Below are 19,206 nucleotides of genomic sequence, written 5' to 3'. Positions count from 1 at the left end.
GAAGACTAGAGGGCATAGCAAATGCATTTTATGTTTTAAATATTAAAGTAAGCACCCCTAATTTCAAATCACAACTGGAGATAGGGAACTTGGGTATTGATATGATATGATATGGCATTTGTAACGCGCCTATACACAAGTGTTTCAAGGCGCGATGAGGCAGGGCGGGGGGAACAAAGGGGAGACAGACATCGATCCTACTAGGCCAAGTGTCATGCAGATCGCACAAGTGCATGGGTAGAGGGGAAGGGAAAAGTGCAAGGGGAAAGGGAGAGGGGAAAGTGCAGTACAGGGTTAGTAGAATACAAGATAAATAATAAGGGCCAACTGGTGGCAAGTGAAAGGTAAGTGCAGACAAGTGCTGGGAACGGGGGCTGTAGAGATACAGAGAGTCCCGCAGTGCAGGGGTTGCCAGGGAGGCAGTGCAAGGGGAGAGTGGCTGGGCCAAGGACCGAGATCGGTGAGTGGCCCAGTTGCAGATTCAGTGCCGTTTCAGTAATTTACCAGGGGAGAGGGGGAGAGAAAGCAGAAGCAAAGAGGAAGGTTTTGAGGTGCTTCCAGAACCGGAGATGGTTCTCCTCAAGTTTCAGGGAGGCAGGAAGGCTGTTCCAGCGGGAGGCCCCTTCCGTGGAGAGATATCTACCCCAACTCGTTGCTTGGAGAAGCGGCTGACCCATAGGGAGTTGGAGGCGGATGAGTGAAGAGCTCGAGAAGGAAGATATTTAGGAAGATAGAGTTGAAGCTATTTTGGCCCCAGGCCCCACAAGGCCTTGTGGACAATGCAGAGGGTTTTGAACTTAATCCTCGTAGACACTGGGAGCCAGTGTAGCGAATTCAATCCTGGAGAGATACGGTCCATGGGCATGAGGCCAAGGACAAGTCTCGCAGTCCTGTTCTGAATGAGTTGCAGAGGGCGGAGAATAGAGGCAGTCAGATTTAGATAGAGGCTGTTACAGTAGTCCAGCTTTGAGAGAACCAGGTCTCTGGAGACAGTGAGCTTCTGGGGGAAGGAGAGGAAAGGAAGGATACCTCTGAGGAGGTGCAGCTGGTAGTGTGACTTCTTAGAGATGTCAGATATGTGAGGAGAGAAGGAGAGTGTGGAGTCGAAGATGACCCCAAGGTTTTTTGCCTTGCAGGTGGGAGCAGGAAGAGGGCCAAGAGAGGCCGGCCAGAGAACTGCAGGGAAGGAGGGAGTGGGTGTGCCGATGAGTAGAATCTCAGTCTTATTGGCATTATGGCAGAGGTCATTGGCGGTACACCATTCCTGGATAGCAGAAAGACAGTCAGAGATGAGGGAAGGAGGCCGAGGGTAGCCTGAAAATGAGCTGGGTATCATCCTCATAGCACTGAAAGTTGGGGCACAGAGCGGCGATGCAGTGGGAAAGGAGTGCCAGATACTGGTTGAACAGCCAGGGAGAGAGGTTAGATCCCTGGGGGACACCACACGATGTCAGAGAGGAAGGACCCCAGTTGGACCTGGGAGGGTCGATTGGAGAGGAAAGAGGTCAGTCACGCCCGAGCCTTACCAGTGATACCCAGGTTATCACGGAGACGGTTGAGCAGGATTGCATGGTTGACAATATCAAAGTTAGAAGAGAGATCGAGCAAAATGAGAACACACGGAGTGTTAGTGTCAAGGTTTGAGAGCAGGTCCTCACGGATGTTAAGGAGAGCAGTTTCCGTGCTTCTGGCAGCTCTGAAGCCAGACTGATGGTCATGAAGACTACCAACAGATTCAGCATGGAGATTAAGCTGGGAGATGGCCAGTTTCTCCAAAAGCTTGCCCAGGAAGGGAGTGATGGAGATTTGGCAATAGTTAGCCGGGCAGAAGGGGTCAGAAAGGGTTTCTTAAGAAGATGGTGCACAAGGGAGTGCATAAGGGGGGATAGGAAGACTCCATAGGTGAAGGAGTGATTGCAGAAGTCAGCCAGGGCAGGGGCCCAGGAGTCGATGTGGTCCTTGATAGCTTTGGAGGAACAGGGGTGGGCCTGTTTTGACGAGACTTTCATAGATCAGACTTGTCTGGAAACCTCGTCAGCAGAAAAAAGGGGAAAGGCAGAGAAGGAGGGAGGAGTGGTGGCTGCAGAAGGGCCAGAGGAAGAGCAGGGAATAGATGGAGGGAGGTAATAGGAGGAGAGTGAGGACAGGATCTCCTGAGTTTTTTAAATGATGTGAGAGGCCAGTGCCGTGCAGAGGGCCTGAGAGGGGACAGGAGAGGTAGAGACTGCAGCAGGGTTGGCCATCTCCTTGCAGATTTTAAAGAGTTTGGCCGAATTGTTAGATGCCGCAGAGATGCCGGCTTGGATAAGGGCTCTCTTCTTGGTGAGAACGGAGAGCCGGTATTGCCTTTGGAGCAGTCGGCTGGACAGTTTTTCAGAGGATGAACATGAAGCACGCCATTTCCTCTCTGTCACCCTGCACTTGCGTTTTAAGGTGATGAGATCTGAGTCATACCAGGAGTTACATTTGGCTTTGGGCTTCAGGCGGATTCTCATGACAGGGGCAAGGATATCAAGAGTATCAGATATAGCAGAGTGGAGAGTGGAGAGGGCTGTGTCAGGGTGGGAGTCAGCCAAAGGAGGGGGGCGAGAAGGTGGCTGCGAAAGCCTCAACTGACACGTGCTTCATGGGTCGGATGACCGAGAAGGAGGGTGGCAGTGATGAAGGTGGCTTTGCCTGAGGGGTAGGGAAGGTGAGGTGGGAGGATATGAGAAAGTGATCACTCCAGGAGAGAGGAGTGGAGATAGGGACAGAGAGGGGCAGGTCAGAAGAGATCAGAGCATGAAGAGTGTGCCCTGCAGAATGAGTCGGCCAGACAAGAGAATAGAGAGTGAGAGAGAGTCTCAGAGGTCGCGAAAGTGTCCAGAGGTGGGACAGGAAGCATCCTTGTGGATGTTGAAGTCTCCAAGAAAGAGGAGTTGAGTGGTTGAGGACAGGAGTGAAGAGGAGAGGTCCGCCCACTCAGAGAGGAAGGAGGAAATTTGACCGGCTGGCTGATAGATAGTAGCCACAGTAAGGGAATGGCTAGGAGAGAGAGAGAGAGGGACTCGGCAGACAAGGCATTCAAAAGAGGAGTAGGTCTGCGTAGGAGTGACAGTGGCAGGAATCCACTCAGGGAAGATAAGGGCAACACCCCCCCCAGCACGGTTGGGCCTGGACACGGATTGGATCTTGTAACCATCAGGTAGGAGTGTGTCAAAATTGGTGACAGAGCTGGCCGTGAACCATGTCTCAGTGAGACCAAGGATATCAAGGTCCAGTTCCTCAAGAAGGCGACAGATATCAGAGGAATGTTGGACGGCAGAGCGAGAGTTAAGAGTGGCAATGTGGAGAAGGTTGCCATCCTTGAAGGACTTCTGGGGAGGGGTACAGATCAGAGGTATGCCCTGCAGAGGTGAAGAAGGATCACGAGAGGGGGCAGGGAGGGAAGGGGGAGGCAAGGTAGCCGAGGACAGAGGAAGGGGAACAGCAGGAGAGGAAAGGAAGTTGATGAGGCACGGGAAGCATCTATCAAAGAGGTGAAGGTTGGCCCGAGGGCCTTGGACCAAGACGATCCCATTAGAGTAGATATTAATGATGGCCTTTGAGGAGTGGAAGGAGGCCAAGAGGACATCCCAACGGTTGCCACCATTAATGGGAGAAGAGGAGAAAGGAGAGAGCACAGAGACCATATGAAGGGTCCATAGGTCAGGTGAAGGCATGAAAAAGAGGATGTCAGTGAGAGTTTCCTTGGAGGAGGCACTAGGGTAGGTGTCAGCGATAAGGAGGCCTGGGTTGGCGACCAGGATGTCTTTTTTAAACTTTTTCCTACTAGATTTAGTGAGGAGAGCAGGATAGTCAATGGAGAAGCAGTTAGGGAAGATAGGCGAGATAGAGAGCACCATGGAATAGGAGGGAGAGGGGGGAGACAGACGTATGAAACTTGTACTGTATGAAACTTAAGTTATTATTGTATTGGCTAAACTTCGATCTTTTCCATATCTATACATTTATAGAAAGGCCTTGTTCAATGTATAGGCACTTGGTTTAGGTCAGAGAGACCATTACTAGCTAATATTGACATGGAAGACCTGTGGCATAATCCGACCTTAGCCAATGCCTATAACAAAGATAAGAAACCCTGAGGACAGCTGATGGGAGAGTCACACTGGCTAGGTCTCCTGGGGGCAACCAGACGTGGTCTCCCTCTCACTGTGCTTAGAGAGGCATCAGCTTCACCTCACTGATGATCCCCAACAAGGGTAAAACACGTGTATGGGGTTGCTGGTGGTACTCTCGTTCAGGTTGGAATTGCCATTGCATTTCGGTGCTGGACTGCCCCTGGGCAGGACAAAGACTGATATGCAAATGGATATTTCCCATCTGTGAAAGGCACAGTGAGAAAAAGCAGCGGCTGCGAACTCTCAAGTGGTTAATAACCACTGAACAGGTTATCAAGCCTTGTTCTATCGAGAGAGGGGCACCCGCTACCTTTGCAAACCAAATTTCAAGGAACCTGGGATTGGTAACCCTAGGTCTCCTGGGGGCAACCAGACGTGGTCTCCCTCTCACTGTGCTTAGAGAGGCATCAGCTTCACCTCACTGATGATCCCCAACAAGGTTGAAACACGTGTATGGGGTTGCTGGTGGTACTCTCGTTCAGGTTGGAATTGCCATTGCATTTCGGTGCTGGACTGCCCCTGGGCAGGACAAAGACTGATATGCAAATGGATATTTCCCATCTGTGAAAGGCACAGTGAGAAAAAGCAGTGGCTGCGAACTCTCAAGTGGTTAATAACCACTGAACAGGTTATCAAGCCTTGTTCTATCGAGAGAGGGGCGCCCGCTACCTTTGCAAACCTGGCTTGATTTTGCTTGGAGGGATCAGCAGAGATTGACAGCTGGGTAACACATCATTGAGTCAGTATGTATCCCCCAAGGCAGCTTCTGAAAGAAGCACACATACCTGGTTTTGCTACAGTGGAGCATCCGACATTCTGGAAGACAGGGGGCACATCAGTCAGTGTCAGTCTTTTGAAGCAAGTCGACAAGACGTTTCCCATCGAGTGACCCCACCGGATGAAAAGTGGGAGGAGCAGAGAATCCCTGAGGAAAACTCATGAGAGAGTCGCGCTTGTCTCATTTTTCTTGGATGGAGCAGCTGAGACTTGAGGACGCGGGTGACACCCCAGTGAGTGTTTAGCTCTTGAAGTGAGTTTACGAGACATGTTCCATGGGGTGTCTACTGTGTAGAGGAGTAGGAGGGGATGGGACTCACTGGGAGCAGCTTGTGGGAGAGACATCTCATCTGATTTTGCAGCAGAGAGTCAAGGAGGTGGGGGTTACAGACCAGTTAGTGTCTGTCTTTTGAAGCAGGTGGACAAGATACGTGCCACCACCTGGGAGGAAGAGCAAGTGGAGCCATCAATTCCTTAGGGATGCATAATTCTTGACGGATTTGGCTGGAAGAGAGCAGCAGAGATTTAGGGAAGTGGTGGTAGACAGAGAAGCCAGTGACTTTTTCTTGAAACAAGGGAGAAGGAATGTCATGATCCAGGAATCCCTGTGGACAGCATATAGGAGATTCACGATAACCTGGTTTTTCAGGGAGGGAGAAGCAGTGTTTCAACTACAACTAATAAAATACAATGCAATAAATTGGAACATCAGTGATGTGATTTTTAATGTCATCAGTGTTGTCATACAACATATATGTAGTGATGTCATCAATGATGTCATAGGCTGCACAACAGGGGGCACAAAGTTAAGGTGGCTTTAGCTGAATTTCAGGGGTTTTGTTACAATGCATTGCTCACCTTAACATCCATCCCTGCAACTAATGTGTTTTCCTTGAATTTGAATATTACGTGGCCACAGTAGTGACCATGTAGTTATGGTTAAGTTGCTGTTTCCATAGGAAGAGCACTTTTTGGGCGGCTTATAACTTCGCTCACCTTGGACGAATCCTCACCAAACTTTGCAAAAATAGTATATGGCCCACTCTGAATTGTTTTGCAAAGTTTGGTGAGGATTCGTCCAGGGGGGGGCAAAGTTATAGGGGGGTCCCAAAACTTTTTTTTCCCCATAGGCTGAATGGGGAAAAAACTTTGCTCGCGCCTACAGCCCAAACCGCTGGACGGATTTTCACCAAATTTGGACCAGGAGTAGCGGCTTGGTCCCGAAAGTGTGCTTTTGCAGATTTGGTGAAAATCTGTCCAGTATTTTTTTTTAAATGACCAAAAAGTAGGTCATAAAAAATGTGTGATATCTGTGTTCGGTCCGCGGACACACTTCCCTGTTTGCTCTGCGGACAGTGTCCTGATTGGCCAATAAGCTTGCGTGATGTCCAGGGACATGCAACGTATTCGCTGATTGGACGGCGTGGAGCGTGAAACGCGTCAGATTTTCGGCAGCGCCTGCCATCTTGGATTCGCAGACGTCCGCGGACAGCGCAGTGAAACTTGGTTTCAAATTTGTATTTAGTAGAGTGTGTTGGTGTGTAAGAGTGTTTGGGGAGGGTGGGAGAGTATTAGATAGGTTAAATGTTGTGTTTTTTTATGTGGTGGATGCTCTTGTTGTGTTCGACTTGTCTGCGGACAACACGGCTGTCCTGAAATGTTCTAAATAAACTAAATGGGTGGGTGTTATGAGGACGCAATATGTGTCCGTTTTGTTCGCAAGCAAGCTGAAACTGTTCTAAGAACACTTGCGGTGTCCTGAAATGTTCCTAAATAAACAAAATGGGGGTTTCCTGAGGACGGTGTCCGTATTGTTCTCTGGTAAGTTGAATGTGTTCTAAGAACACTTGTGGTGTCCTGAAATGTTCGTAAATAAACAAAATGGGGGTGTCCTGAGGACGCTGTCCGTATTGTTCATTGGGAAGTTGAATGTGTTCTAAGAACACTCGCGGTGTCCTGAAATGTTTGCAAATAAACATAATGGGGGTGTCCAGAGGACGCTGTCCGTATTGTTAATTGACAAGTTGAAAGTGTTCTAAGAACACTCGCGGTGTCCTGAAATGTTCATAGGGGGTGTTCTGAAGACGCTGTCCGTATTGTTCGCTGGCAAGTTGAATGTGTTCTAAGAACACTCGCGGTGTTCTGAAATGTTCGCAAATAGAAAAATGGGGGTGTTCTGAGGATGCTGTCCGTATTGTTCTCTTGCAAGTTGAATGTGTTCTAAGAACACTTGTGGTGTCCTGAAATGTTTGTAAATAAACAAAATGGGGGTGTTCTGAGGACGCTGTTCATATTGTTCATTGTCAAGCTGAATGTGTTCTAAGAACACTCGTGGTGTCCTGAAATGTTTGTAAAGAAACAAAATGGGGGTGTCCTGAGGACGCTGTCCGTATTGTTTGATGAGAAGTTGAATGTGTTCTAAGAACACTCGCGGTGTTCTAAAATGTTCATAAATAAACGAAATGGGCGTGTCCTGAGGACGCTGTATTGTTCGATGGCAAGTTGAATGTGTTCTAAGAACACTCGCTGTGTCCTGAAATGTTTGCAAATAAACAAAATGGGGGTGTCCTGAGGACGCTGTCCGTATTGTTCGTTGTCAAGTTGAAAGTGTTCTAAAAACACTTGCGGTGTCCTGAAATGTTCGTAGGGGGTGTCCTGAAGATGCTGTCCGTATTGTTCGCTGGCAAGTTGAATGTGTTCTAAGAACACTCGCGGTGTCCTGAAATGTTTGCAAATAAAAAAATGGGGGTGTTCTGAGGACGCTGTCCGTATTGTTCTCTCGCAAGTTGAATGTGTTCTAAGAACACTTGTGGTGTCCTGAAATGTTCGTAATTAAACAAAATGGGGGTGTCCTGAGGACGCTGTCCGTATTGTTCGTTGTCAAGTTGAAAGTGTTCTAAAAACACTTGCGGTGTCCGGAAATGTTCGTAGGGGGTGTCCTGAAGACGCTGTTCGTATTGTTCGCTGGCAAGTTGAATGTGTTCTAAGAACACTCGCGGTGTCCTGAAATGTTTGCAAATAAAAAAATGGGGGTGTTCTGAGGACGCTGTCCGTATTGTTCTCTTGCAAGTTGAATGTGTTCTAAGAACACTTGTGGTGTTCTGAAATGTTTGCAAATAAACAAAATGGGGGTGTCCTGAGGACGCTGTCCGTATTGTTCTCTGGCAAGTTGAATGTGTTCTAAGAACACTCGTGGTGTCCTGAAATGTTTGTAAATAAAATAAATGGGGGTGTCCTGAGGACGCTGTCCGTATTGTTCGATGGCAAGTTGAATGTGTTCTAAGATCACTCGCTGTGTCCTGAAATGTTCGTAGGGGGTGTCCTAAAGACGCTGCCCGAATTGCTCGGGGGTGTCCTGAGGATGCTGCCCGTATTGTTAGTTGTCAAGTTGAAAGTGTTCTAAGAACCCTTGCGGTGTCCTGACATATTCGTAGGGGTGTCCCGAAGAAGCTGCCCGTATTGTTCGGGGGTGTCCTGAGGACGCTGTCCGTGTTGTTCGTTGTCAAGTTGAAAGTGTTCTAAGAACCCTCGCAGTGTCCTGAAATGTTCGTAGGGGGTGTCCTGAAGACGCTGTCAGTATTGTTCGCTGGCAAGTTGAATGTGTTCTAAGAAAACTGGCAGTGTCCTGAAATGTTTGCAAATAGACAAATGGGGGTGTTCTGAGGATGCTGTCCGTATTGTTCTCTTGCAAGTTGAATGTGTTCTAAGAACACTCGCAGTGTCCTGAAATGTTTGTAAATACACAAAATGGGGGTGTCCTGAGGACGCTGTCCGTATTGTTCTCTGGCAAGTTGAATGTGTTCTAAGAACACTCGTGGTGTCCTGAAATGTTCGTAAATAAACAAAATGGGGGTGTCCTGAGGACGCTGTCTGTATTGTTCTCTTGCAAGTTGAATGTGTTCTAAGAACACTCGCAGTGTCCTGAAATGTTTGTAAATACACAAGATGGGGGTGTCCTGAGGACGCTGTCCGTATTGGTCTGTGGCAATTTGAATGTGTTCTAAGAACACTCGTGGTGTCCTGAAATGTTCGTAAATAAACAAAATGGGGGTGTCCTGAGGACGCTGTTCGTATTGTTCGATGGCAAGTTGAATGTGTTCTAAGAACACTCGCGGTGTCCTGAAATGTTTGCAAATAAACAAAATGGGGGTGTCCTGAGGACGCTGTCCGTATTGTTCGTTGTCAAGTTGAAAGTGTTCTAAAAACACTTGCGGTGTCCTGAAATGTTCGTAGGGGGTGTCCTGAAGATGATGTCTGTATTGTTCGCTGGCAAGTTGAATGTGTTCTAAGAACACTTGCGGTGTCCTGAAATGTTTGCAAATAAAAAAATGGGGGTGTTCTAAGGACGCTGTCCGTATTGTTCTCTTGAAAGTTGAATGTGTTCTAAGAACACTTGTGGTGTCCTGAAATGTTCGTAAATAAACAAAATGAGGGAGTTCTGAGGACGCTGTCCGTTTTGTTCCTTGTCAAGTTTAAAGTGTTCTAAGAACACTCGCAGTGTCCTAAAATATTCGTAGGGGGTGTCCTGAAGACGCTGTTCGTATTGTTCTCTGGCAAGTTGAATGTGTTCTAAGAACACTCGTGGTGTCCTGACATGTTCGTAAATAAACAAAATGGGGGTGTCCTGAGGATGCTGTCCGTATTGTTCGATGGGAAGTTGAAAGTGTTCTAAGAACACGCATGGTGTTCTGAAATGTTCGTAAATAAACAAAATGGGTGTGTCCAGAGGACGCTGTCTGTATTGTTCTCTGGCAAGTTGAATGTGTTCTAATAACACTCGTGGTATCCTGAAATGTTTGTAAATAAACAAAATGGGGGTGTCTTGAGGATGCTGTCCGTATTGTTCGATGTCAAGTTGAAAGTGTTCTAAGAACCCTTGCGGTGTCCTGAAATGTTCGTAGGGGGTGACCTGAAGACGCTGTCAATATTGTTCGCTGGCAAGTTGAATGTGTTCTAAGTACACTGGCGGTGTCCTGAAATGTTTGCAAATAAAAAAATGGGGGTGTTCTGAGGGCGCTGTCCGTATTGTTCTCTTGCAAGTTGAATGTGTTCTAAGAACAATCGCAGTGTCCTGAAATGTTCGCAAATAAACGAAATGGGGGTGTTCTGAGGACGCTGCCCGTATTGTTCGTTGTCAAGTTGAAAGTGTTCTAAGAACACTCATGGTGTCCTGAAATGTTAGTAAATAAATAAAAATGGGTGTGTCCTGAGGATACTGTCCGTATTGTTCGCTGGCAACTTGATAGTGTTCTAAGAACACTTGCGGTGCCTGAAATATTCAGAAATAAACAAAATGGGGGTGTCCTGAGGACGCTGTCCGTATTGTTCGCTGGCAAGTTGAAAGTGTTCTAAGAGTACTTGCAGTGTTCTGAAATGTTTGTAAATAAACAAAATGGGGGTGTCCTGAGGACACTGTCCGTATTGTTCGCTGGCAACTTGATAGTGTTCTAAGAAAACTTGCGGTGTCCTGAAATATTCGGAAATACACAAAATGGGGGTGACCTGAGGACGCTGTCCATATTGTTCGCTTGCAAGCTGAAAGTGTTGTAAGAATACTCGCGGTGTCCTGAACTTATCGTAAATAAACGAACAGGGTGTGTCCTAAGGACGCTGTCCGTGTTGTTCGCAAGCAAGCTGAAACTGCTCTAAGAACACTCGCGGTGTTCTGAAATTTTCGTAAATAAACAAAATGGGGGTGTCCTGAGGACGCTGTCCATATTGTTCGCTGGCAAGTTGAAAGTGTTCTAAGAACACTCGCGGTGTCCTGAAATGTTCGTAAATAAACAAAATGGGGGTGTCCTGAGGACGCTTCCCGTATTGTTCATTGTTAAGTTGAATGTGTTCTAAGAACATTCGTGGTGTCCTGAAATGTTAGTAAAGAAACAAAATAGGGGTGTCCAGATGATGCTGTCCGTATTGTTTGATGGGAAGTTGAATGTGTTCTAAGAACACTTACGGTGTTCTGAAATGTTCGTAAATAAACAAAATGGGGGTATCCTGAGAACGCTGTCCGTATTGTTCTCTGGCAAGTTGAATGTGTTCTAAGAACACTCGTGGTGTCCTGAAATGTTCGTAAATAAACAAAATGGTTGTGTCCTGAGGACGCTGTCCGTATTGTTCGATGGCAAGTTGAATGTGTTCTAAGAACACTTACGGTGTCCTGAAATGTTCGCAAATAAACAAAATGGGGGTGTCCTGAGGACACTGTCCTTATTGGTCTGCGGCAATTTGAATGTGTTCTAAGAACACTCGTGGTGTCCTGAAATGTTCGTAAATAAACAAAATGGGGGTGTCCAGAGGACGCTGTCCATATTGTTCTCTGGCAAGTTGAATGTGTTCTAAGAAAACTCGTGGTGTCCTGAAATGTTCGTAAATAAACAAAATGGGGGTGTCCTGAGGACACTGTCCGTCTTGTTCGATGGCAAGTTGAATGTGTTCTAAGAACACTTGCGGTGTCCTGAAATGTTCGCTAATAAACAAAATGGGGGTGTCCTGAGGACGCTGTCCGTATTGGTCTGTGGCAATTTGAATGTGTTCTAAGAACACTCGTGGTGTCCTGAAATGTTCGTAAATAAACAAAATGGGGGTGTCCTGAGGACGCTGTCCGTGTTGTTCGATGGCAAGTTGAATGTGTTCTAAGAACACTCGCGGTGTCCTGAAATGTTTGCAAATAAAAAAATGGGGGTGTTCTGAGGACGCTGTCCGAATTGTTCTCTTGAAAGTTGAATGTGTTCTAAGAACACTTGTGGTTTCCTGAAATGTTCGTAAATAAACAAAATGAGGGAGTTCTGAGGACGCTGTCCGTTTTGTTCCTTGTCAAGTTGAAAGTGTTCTAAGAACACTCGCAGTGTCCTAAAATATTCGTAGGGGGTGCCCTGAAGACGCTGTTCGTATTGTTCTCTGGCAAGTTGAATGTGTTCTAAGAACACTCGTGGTGTCCTGAAATGTTCGTAAATAAACAAAATGGGGGTGTCCTGAGGAAGCTGTCCGTATTGTTCGATGGGAAGTTGAAAGTGTTCTAAGAACTCGCATGGTGTTGTGAAATGTTCGTAAATAAACAAAATGGGTGTGTCCTGAGGACGCTGTCTGTATTGTTCTCTGGCAAGTTGAATGTGTTCTAATAACACTCGTGGTATCCTGAAATGTTTGTAAATAAACAAAATGGGGGTGTCCTGAGGATGCTGTCCGTATTGTTCGATGTCAAGTTGAAAGTGTTCTAAGAACCCTTGCGGTGTCCTGAAATGTTCGTAGGGGGTGACCTGAAGACGCTGTCCATATTGTTCGCTGGCAAGTTGAATGTGTTCTAAGTACACTTGCGGTGTCCTGAAATGTTTGCAAATAAAAAAATGGGGGTGTTCTGAGGACGCTGTCCGTATTGTTCTCTTGCAAGTTGAATGTGTTCTAAGAACAATCGCAGTGCCCTGAAATGTTCGCAAATAAACGAAATGGGGGTGTTCTGAGGACGCTGTCCGTATTGTTCGTTGTCAAGTTGAAAGTGTTCTAAGAACACTCATGGTGTCCTGAAATGTTAGTAAATAAATAAAAATGGGTGTGTCCTGAGGATGCTGTCCGTATTGTTCGCTGGCAACTTGATAGTGTTCTAAGAACACTTGCGGTGCCTGAAATATTCGGAAATAAACAAAATGGGGGGGTGTCCTGAGGACGCTGTCCGTATTGTTCGCTGGCAAGTTGAAAGTGTTCTAAGAGTATTTGCGGTGTTCTGAAATGTTTGTAAATAAACAAAATGGGGGTGTCCTGAGGACACTGTCTGTATTGTTCGCTGGCAACTTGATAGTGTTCTAAGAAAACTTGCGGTGTCCTGAAATATTCGGAAATACACAAAATGGGGGTGACCTGAGGACGCTGTCCATATTGTTCGCTTGCAAGCTGAAAGTGTTGTAAGAATACTCGCGGTGTCCTGAAATTATCCTAAATAAACGAACAGGGTGTGTCCTGAGGACGCTGTCCGTGTTGTTCGCAAGCAAGCTGAAACTGCTCTAAGAACACTTGCGGTGTTCTGAAATGTTCGTAAATAAACAAAATGGGGGTGTCCTGAGGACGCTGTCCATATTGTTCACTGGCAAGTTGAAAGTGTTCTAAGAACACTCGCGGTGTCCTGAAATGTTCGTAAATAAACAAAATGGGGGTGTCCTGAGGATGCTGCCCGTATTGTTCATTGTTAAGTTGAATGTGTTCTAAGAACATTCGTGGTGTCCTGAAATGTTAGTAAAGAAACAAAATAGGGGTGTCCAGATGATGCTGTCCGTATTGTTTGATGGGAAGTTGAATGTGTTCTAAGAACACTTGCGGTGTTCTGAAATGTTCGTAAATAAACAAAATGGGGGTGTCCTGAGAACGCTGTCCGTATTGTTCTCTGGCAAGTTGAATGTGTTCTAAGAACACTCGTGGTGTCCTGAAATGTTCATAAATAAACAAAATGGGGGTGTCCTGAGGACGCTGTCCGTATTGTTCGATGGCAAGTTGAATGTGTTCTAAGAACACTTGCGGTGTCCTGAAATGTTCGCAAATAAACAAAATGAGGGTGTCCTGAGGACGCTGTCCGTATTGGTCTGTGGAAATTTGAATGTGTTCTAAGAACACTCGTGGTGTCCTGAAATGTTCGTAAATAAACAAAATGGGGGTGTCCTGAGGACGCTGTCCGTGTTGTTCGATGGCAAGTTGAATGTGTTCTAAGAACACTCGCGGTGTCCTGAAATGTTTGCAAATAAACAAAATGTGGGTGTCCTGAGGACGCTGTCCGTTTTGTTCGTTGTCAAGTTGAAAGTGTTATAAAAACACTTGCGGTGTCCTGAAATGTTCGTAGGGGGTGTCCTGAAGATGCTGTCCGTATTGTTCGCTGGCAAGTTGAATGTGTTCTAAGAACACTCGCGGTGTCCTGAAATGTTTGCAAATAAAAAAATGGGGGTGTTCTCAGGACGCTGTCCATATTGTTCTCTTGCAAGTTGAATGTGTTCTAAGAACACTTGTATTGTCCTGAAATGTTCGTAAATAAACAAAATGAGGGAGTTCTGAGGACGCTGTCCGTTTTGTTCGTTATCAAGTTTAAAGTTTTCCAAGAACACTTGCAGTGTCCTAAAATGTTCGTAGGGGGTGTCCTGAAGACGCTGTTCGTATTGTTCTCTGGCAAGTTGAATGTGTTCTAAGAACACTTGTGGTGTCCTGAAATGTTTGTAAATAAACAAAATGGGGGTGTCCTGAGGATGCTGTCCGTATTGTTCAATGGGAAGTTGAATGTGTTCTAAGAACACGTGCAGTGTTCTGAAATGTTCGTAAATAAACAAAATGGGGGTGTCCTGAGGACGCTGTCCGTATTGTTCTCTGGCAAGTTGAATGTGTTCTAAGAACACTTGTGGTGTCCTGAAATGTTTGTAAATAAAAAAATGGTGGTGTCCTGAGGTCGCTGTCTGTATTGTTCGATGGCAAGTTGAATGTGTTCTAAGAACACTCGCTGTGTCCTGAAATGTTTGCAAATAAACAAAATGTGGGTGTCCTGAGGACGCTGTCCGTATTGTTCGTTGTCAAGTTGAAAGTGTTCTAAGAACCCTTGCGGTGTCCTGAAATGTTGGTAGGGGGTGTCCTGAAGACGCTGCCCGTATTGTTCGGGGGTGTCCTGAGGACGCTGTCCGTATTGTACTTTGTCAAGTTGAAAGTGTTCTAAGAACCCTCGTGGTGTCCTGAAATGTTTGTAGGGGGTGTCCTGAAGACGCTGTCCGTATTGTTCGCTGGCAAGTTGAATGTGTTCTAAGAACACTGGCGGTGTCCTGAAATGTTTGCATATAGAAAAATGGGGGTGGTCTGAGGACGCTGTCCGTATTGTTCTCTTGCAAGTTGAATGTGTTCTAAGAACACTCGCAGTGTCCTGAAATGTTCGTAAATAAACAAAATGGGGGTGTCCTGAGGACGCTGTCCGGATTGTTCTCTGGCAAGTTGAATGTGTTCTAAGAACACTTTTGGTGTCCTGAAATTTTCGTAAATAAACAAAATGGGGGTGTCCTGAGGACGCTGTCCGTATTGTTTGATGGCAATTTGAATGTGTTCTAAGAACAATTGTGGTGTCCTGAAATGTTCGTAAATAAACAAAATGGGGGTGTCCTGAGGACGATGTCCGTATTGTTCTCTGGCAAGTTGAATGTGTTCTAAGAACAGTCGCGGTGTCCTGAAATGTTCGCAAATAAACAAAATGGGGGTGTCCTGAGGACGCTGTCCGTATTGGTCGGTGGCAATTTGAATGTGTTCTAAGAACACTTGTGGTGTCCTGAAATGTTCGTAAATAAACAAAATGGGGGTGTCCTGAGGACGATGTCCGTATTGTTCTCTGGCAAGTTGAATGTGTTCTCAGAACACTGGCGGTGTCATGAAATGTTTGCATATAGAAAAATGGGGGTGGTCTGAGGACGCTGTCCGTATTGTTCTCTTGCAAGTTGAATGTGTTCTAAGAACACTCGCAGTGTCCTGAAATGTTCATAAATAAACAAAATGGGGGTGTCCTGAGGGCGCTGTCCGTATTGTTCTCTGGCAAGTTGAATGTGTTCTAAGAACACTTGTGGTGTCCTGAAATGTTCGTAAATAAACAAAATGGGGGTGTCCTGAGGACGCTGTCCGTATTGTTCGATGGCAAGTTGAATGTGTTCTAAGAACACTCGCGGTGTCCTGAAATGTTCGCAAATAAACAAAATGGGGGTGTCCTGAGGACTCTGTCCGTATTGGTCTGTGGCAATTTGAATGTGTTCTAAGAACACTTGTGGTGTCCTGAAATGTTCGTAAATAAACAAAATGGGGGTGTCCTGAGGACGCTGTCCGTATTGTTCGATGGCAAGTTGAATGTGTGCTAAGAGCACTCGCGGTGTCCTGAAATGTTTGCAAATAAACAAAATGGGGGTGTCCTGAGGACGCTGTCCGTATTGTTTGTTGTCAATTTGAAAGTGTTCTAAAAACACTTGCGGTGTCTTAAAATGTTGGTAGGGGGTGTCCTGAAGATGCTGTCCGTATTGTTCGCTGGCAAGTTGAAAGTGTTCTAAGAGTACTTGCGGTGTTCTGAAATGTTTGTAAATAAACAAAATGGGGGTGTCCAGAGGACACTGTCCGTATTGTTTGCTGGCAACTTGATAGTCTTCTAAGAACACTTGTGGTGTCCTGAAATGTTCGTAAATAAACAAAATGGGGGTGTCCTGAGGACGCTGTCCGTATTGTTCGATGGCAAGTTGAATGTGTTCTAAGAACACTCGCGGTGTCCTGAAATGTTCGCAAATAAACAAAATGGGGGTGTCCTGTGGACGCTGTCCGTATTGGTCTGTGGCAATTTGAACGTGTTCTAAGAACACTTGTGGTGTCCTGAAATGTTCGTAAATAAACAAAATGGGGGTGTCCTGAGGACACTGTCCGTATTGTTCGATGGCAAGTTGAATGTGTGCTAAGAACACTCGCGGTGTCCTGAAATGTTTGCAAATAAACAAAATGGGGGTGTCCTGAGGACGCTGTCCGTATTGTTTGTTGTCAATTTGAAAGTGTTCTAAAAACACTTGCGGTGTCCTGAAATTTTGGTAGGGGGTGTCCTGAAGATGCTGTCCGTATTGTTCGCTGGCAAGTTGAATGTGTTCTAAGAACACTTGCGGTGTCCTGAAATGTTTGAAAAAAAAAAATGGGGGTGTTCTGAGGACGCTGTCCGTATTGTTCTCTTGCAAGTTGAATGTGTTCTAAGAACACTTGTGGTGCCCTTAAATGTTCATAAATAAACAAAATGGGGGTGTCCTGAGGACGCTGTCCGTATTGTTTGTTGTCAATTTGAAAGTGTTCTAAAAACACTTGCGGTGTCCTGAAATGTTGGTAGGGGGTGTCCTGAAGATGCTGTCCGTATTGTTCGCTGGCAAGTTGAATGTGTTCTAAGAACACTCGCGGTGTCCTGAAATGTTTGCAAATAAAAAATGGGGGTGTTCTGAGGACGCTGTCCGTATTGTTCTCTTGCAAGTTGAATGTGTTCTAAGAACACTTGTGGTGCCCTGAAATGTTCGTAAATAAACAAAATGAGGGAGTTCTGAGGACGCTGTCCGTTTTGTTCGTTGTCAAGTTTAAAGTGTTCTAAGAACACTCGCAGTGTCCTAAAATGTTCGTAGGGGGTGTCCTGAAGACGCTGTTCGTATTGTTCTCTGGCAAGTTGAATGTGTTCTAAGAACACTCGTGGTGTCCTGTAATGTTCGTAAATAAACAAAATGGGGGTGTCCTGAGGATGCTGTCCGTATTGTTCGATGGGAAGTTGAATATGTTCTAAGAACACCCGCGGTGTTCTGAAATGTTTGTAAATAAGCAAAATGGGGGTGTCCTGAGGACACTGTCCGTATTGTTCTCTGGCAAGTTGAATGTGTTCTAAGAACATTTGTGGTGTCCTGAAATGTTTGTAAATAAACAAAATGGGGGTGTCCTGAGGACGCTGTCCGTATTGTTCGATGGGAAGTTGAATGTGTTCTAAGAACACTCGCTGTGTCCTGAAATTTTTGCAAATAAAATAAATGAGGGTGTCCTGAGGACGCTGTCAGTATTGTTCGTTGTCAAGTTGAAAGTGTTCTAAGAACCCTTGCCGTGTCCTGAAATGTTCGTAGGGGGTGTCCTGAAGACGCTGTCCGTATTGTTCGCTGGCAAGTTGAATGTGTTCTAAGAACACTGGCGGTGTCCTGAAATGTTTGCAAATAAAAAAATGGGGGTGATCTGAGGATGCTGTCCGTATTGTTCTCTTGCAAGTTGAATGTGTTCTAAGAACACTCGCAGTGTCCTGAAATGTTCGCAAATAAACGAAATGGGGGTGTTCTGAGGACCCTGTCCGTATTGTTCGTTGTCAAGTTGAAAGTGTTCTAGGAACTGTCGCAGTGTCCTGAAATGTTCATAGGGTTTGTCCTGAAGACACTGTCCATATTGTTTGCTGGCAAGTTGAAAGTGTTCTAAGAACACTCATGGTGTCCTGAAATGTTCGTAAATAAACAAAATGGGGGTGTCCTGAGGACACTGTCCGTATTGTTCGCTGTGTCCTGAAATATTCGGAAATAAACAAAATGGGGTGTCCTGAGGACGCTGTCCGTATTGTTCGCTGGCAAGTTGAAAGTGTTCTAAGAGTACTTGCGGTGTTCTGAAATGTTTGTAAATAAACAAAATGGGGGTGTCCAGAGGACACTGTCCGTATTGTTTGCTGGCAACTTGATAGTCTTCTAAGAACACTTGTGGTGTCCTGAAATGTTCGTAAATAAACAAAATGGGGGTGTCCTGAGGACGCTGTCCATATTGTTCGATGGCAAGTTGAATGTGTTCTAAGAACACTCGCGGTGTCCTGAAATGTTCGCAAATAAACAAAATGGGGGTGTCCTGAGGACGCTGTCCGTATTGGTCTGTGGCAATTTGAATGTGTTCTAAGAACACTTGTGGTGTCCTGAAATGTTCGCAAATAAACAAAATGGGGGTGTCCTGAGGACGCTGTCCGTATTGGTCTGTGGCAATTTGAATGTGTTCTAAGAACACTTGTGGTGTCCTGAAATGTTTGTAAATAAACAAAATGGAGGTGTCCTGAGGACGCTGTCCGTATTGTTCGATGGCAAGTTGAATGTGTTCTAAGAACACTCGCGGTGTCCTGAAATGTTTGCAAATAAACAAAATGGGGGTGTCCTGAGGACGCTGTCCGTATTGTTTGTTGTCAATTTGAAAGTGTTCTAAAAACACTTGCGGTGTCCTGAAATGTTGGTAGGGGGTGTCCTGAAGATGCTGTCCGTATTGTTCGCTGGCAAGTTGAATGTGTTCTAAGAACACTCGCGGTGTCCTGAAATGTTTGCAAATAAAAAATGGGGGTGTTCTGAGGACGCTGTCCGTATTGTTCTCTTGCAAGTTGAATGTGTTCTAAGAACACTTGTGGTGTCCTGAAATGTTCGTAAATAAACAAAATGAGGGAGTTCTGAGGACGCTGTCCGTTTTGTTCGTTGTCAAGTTTAAAGTGTTCTAAGAACACTCGCAGTGTCCTAAAATGTTCGTAGGGGGTCTCCTGAAGACGCTGTTCGTATTGTTCTCTGGCAAGTTGAATGTGTTCTAAGAACACTCGTGGTGTCCTGTAATGTTCGTAAATAAACAAAATGGGGGTGTCCTGAGGATGCTGTCCGTATTGTTCGATGGGAAGTTGAATATGTTCTAAGAACACCCGCCGTGTTCTGAAATGTTTGTAAATAAGCAAAATGGGGGTGTCCTGAGGACACTGTCAGTATTGTTCTCTGGCAAGTTG

The sequence above is a fragment of the Ambystoma mexicanum genome, chromosome 1q, assembly GCF_040938575.1.
Source record: "Ambystoma mexicanum isolate Mex_15411 chromosome 1q, UKY_AmexF1_1, whole genome shotgun sequence".
Taxonomy (NCBI): Eukaryota; Metazoa; Chordata; class Amphibia; order Caudata; family Ambystomatidae; genus Ambystoma; species Ambystoma mexicanum.
Note: the sequence above shows the minus strand (reverse complement) of the source record.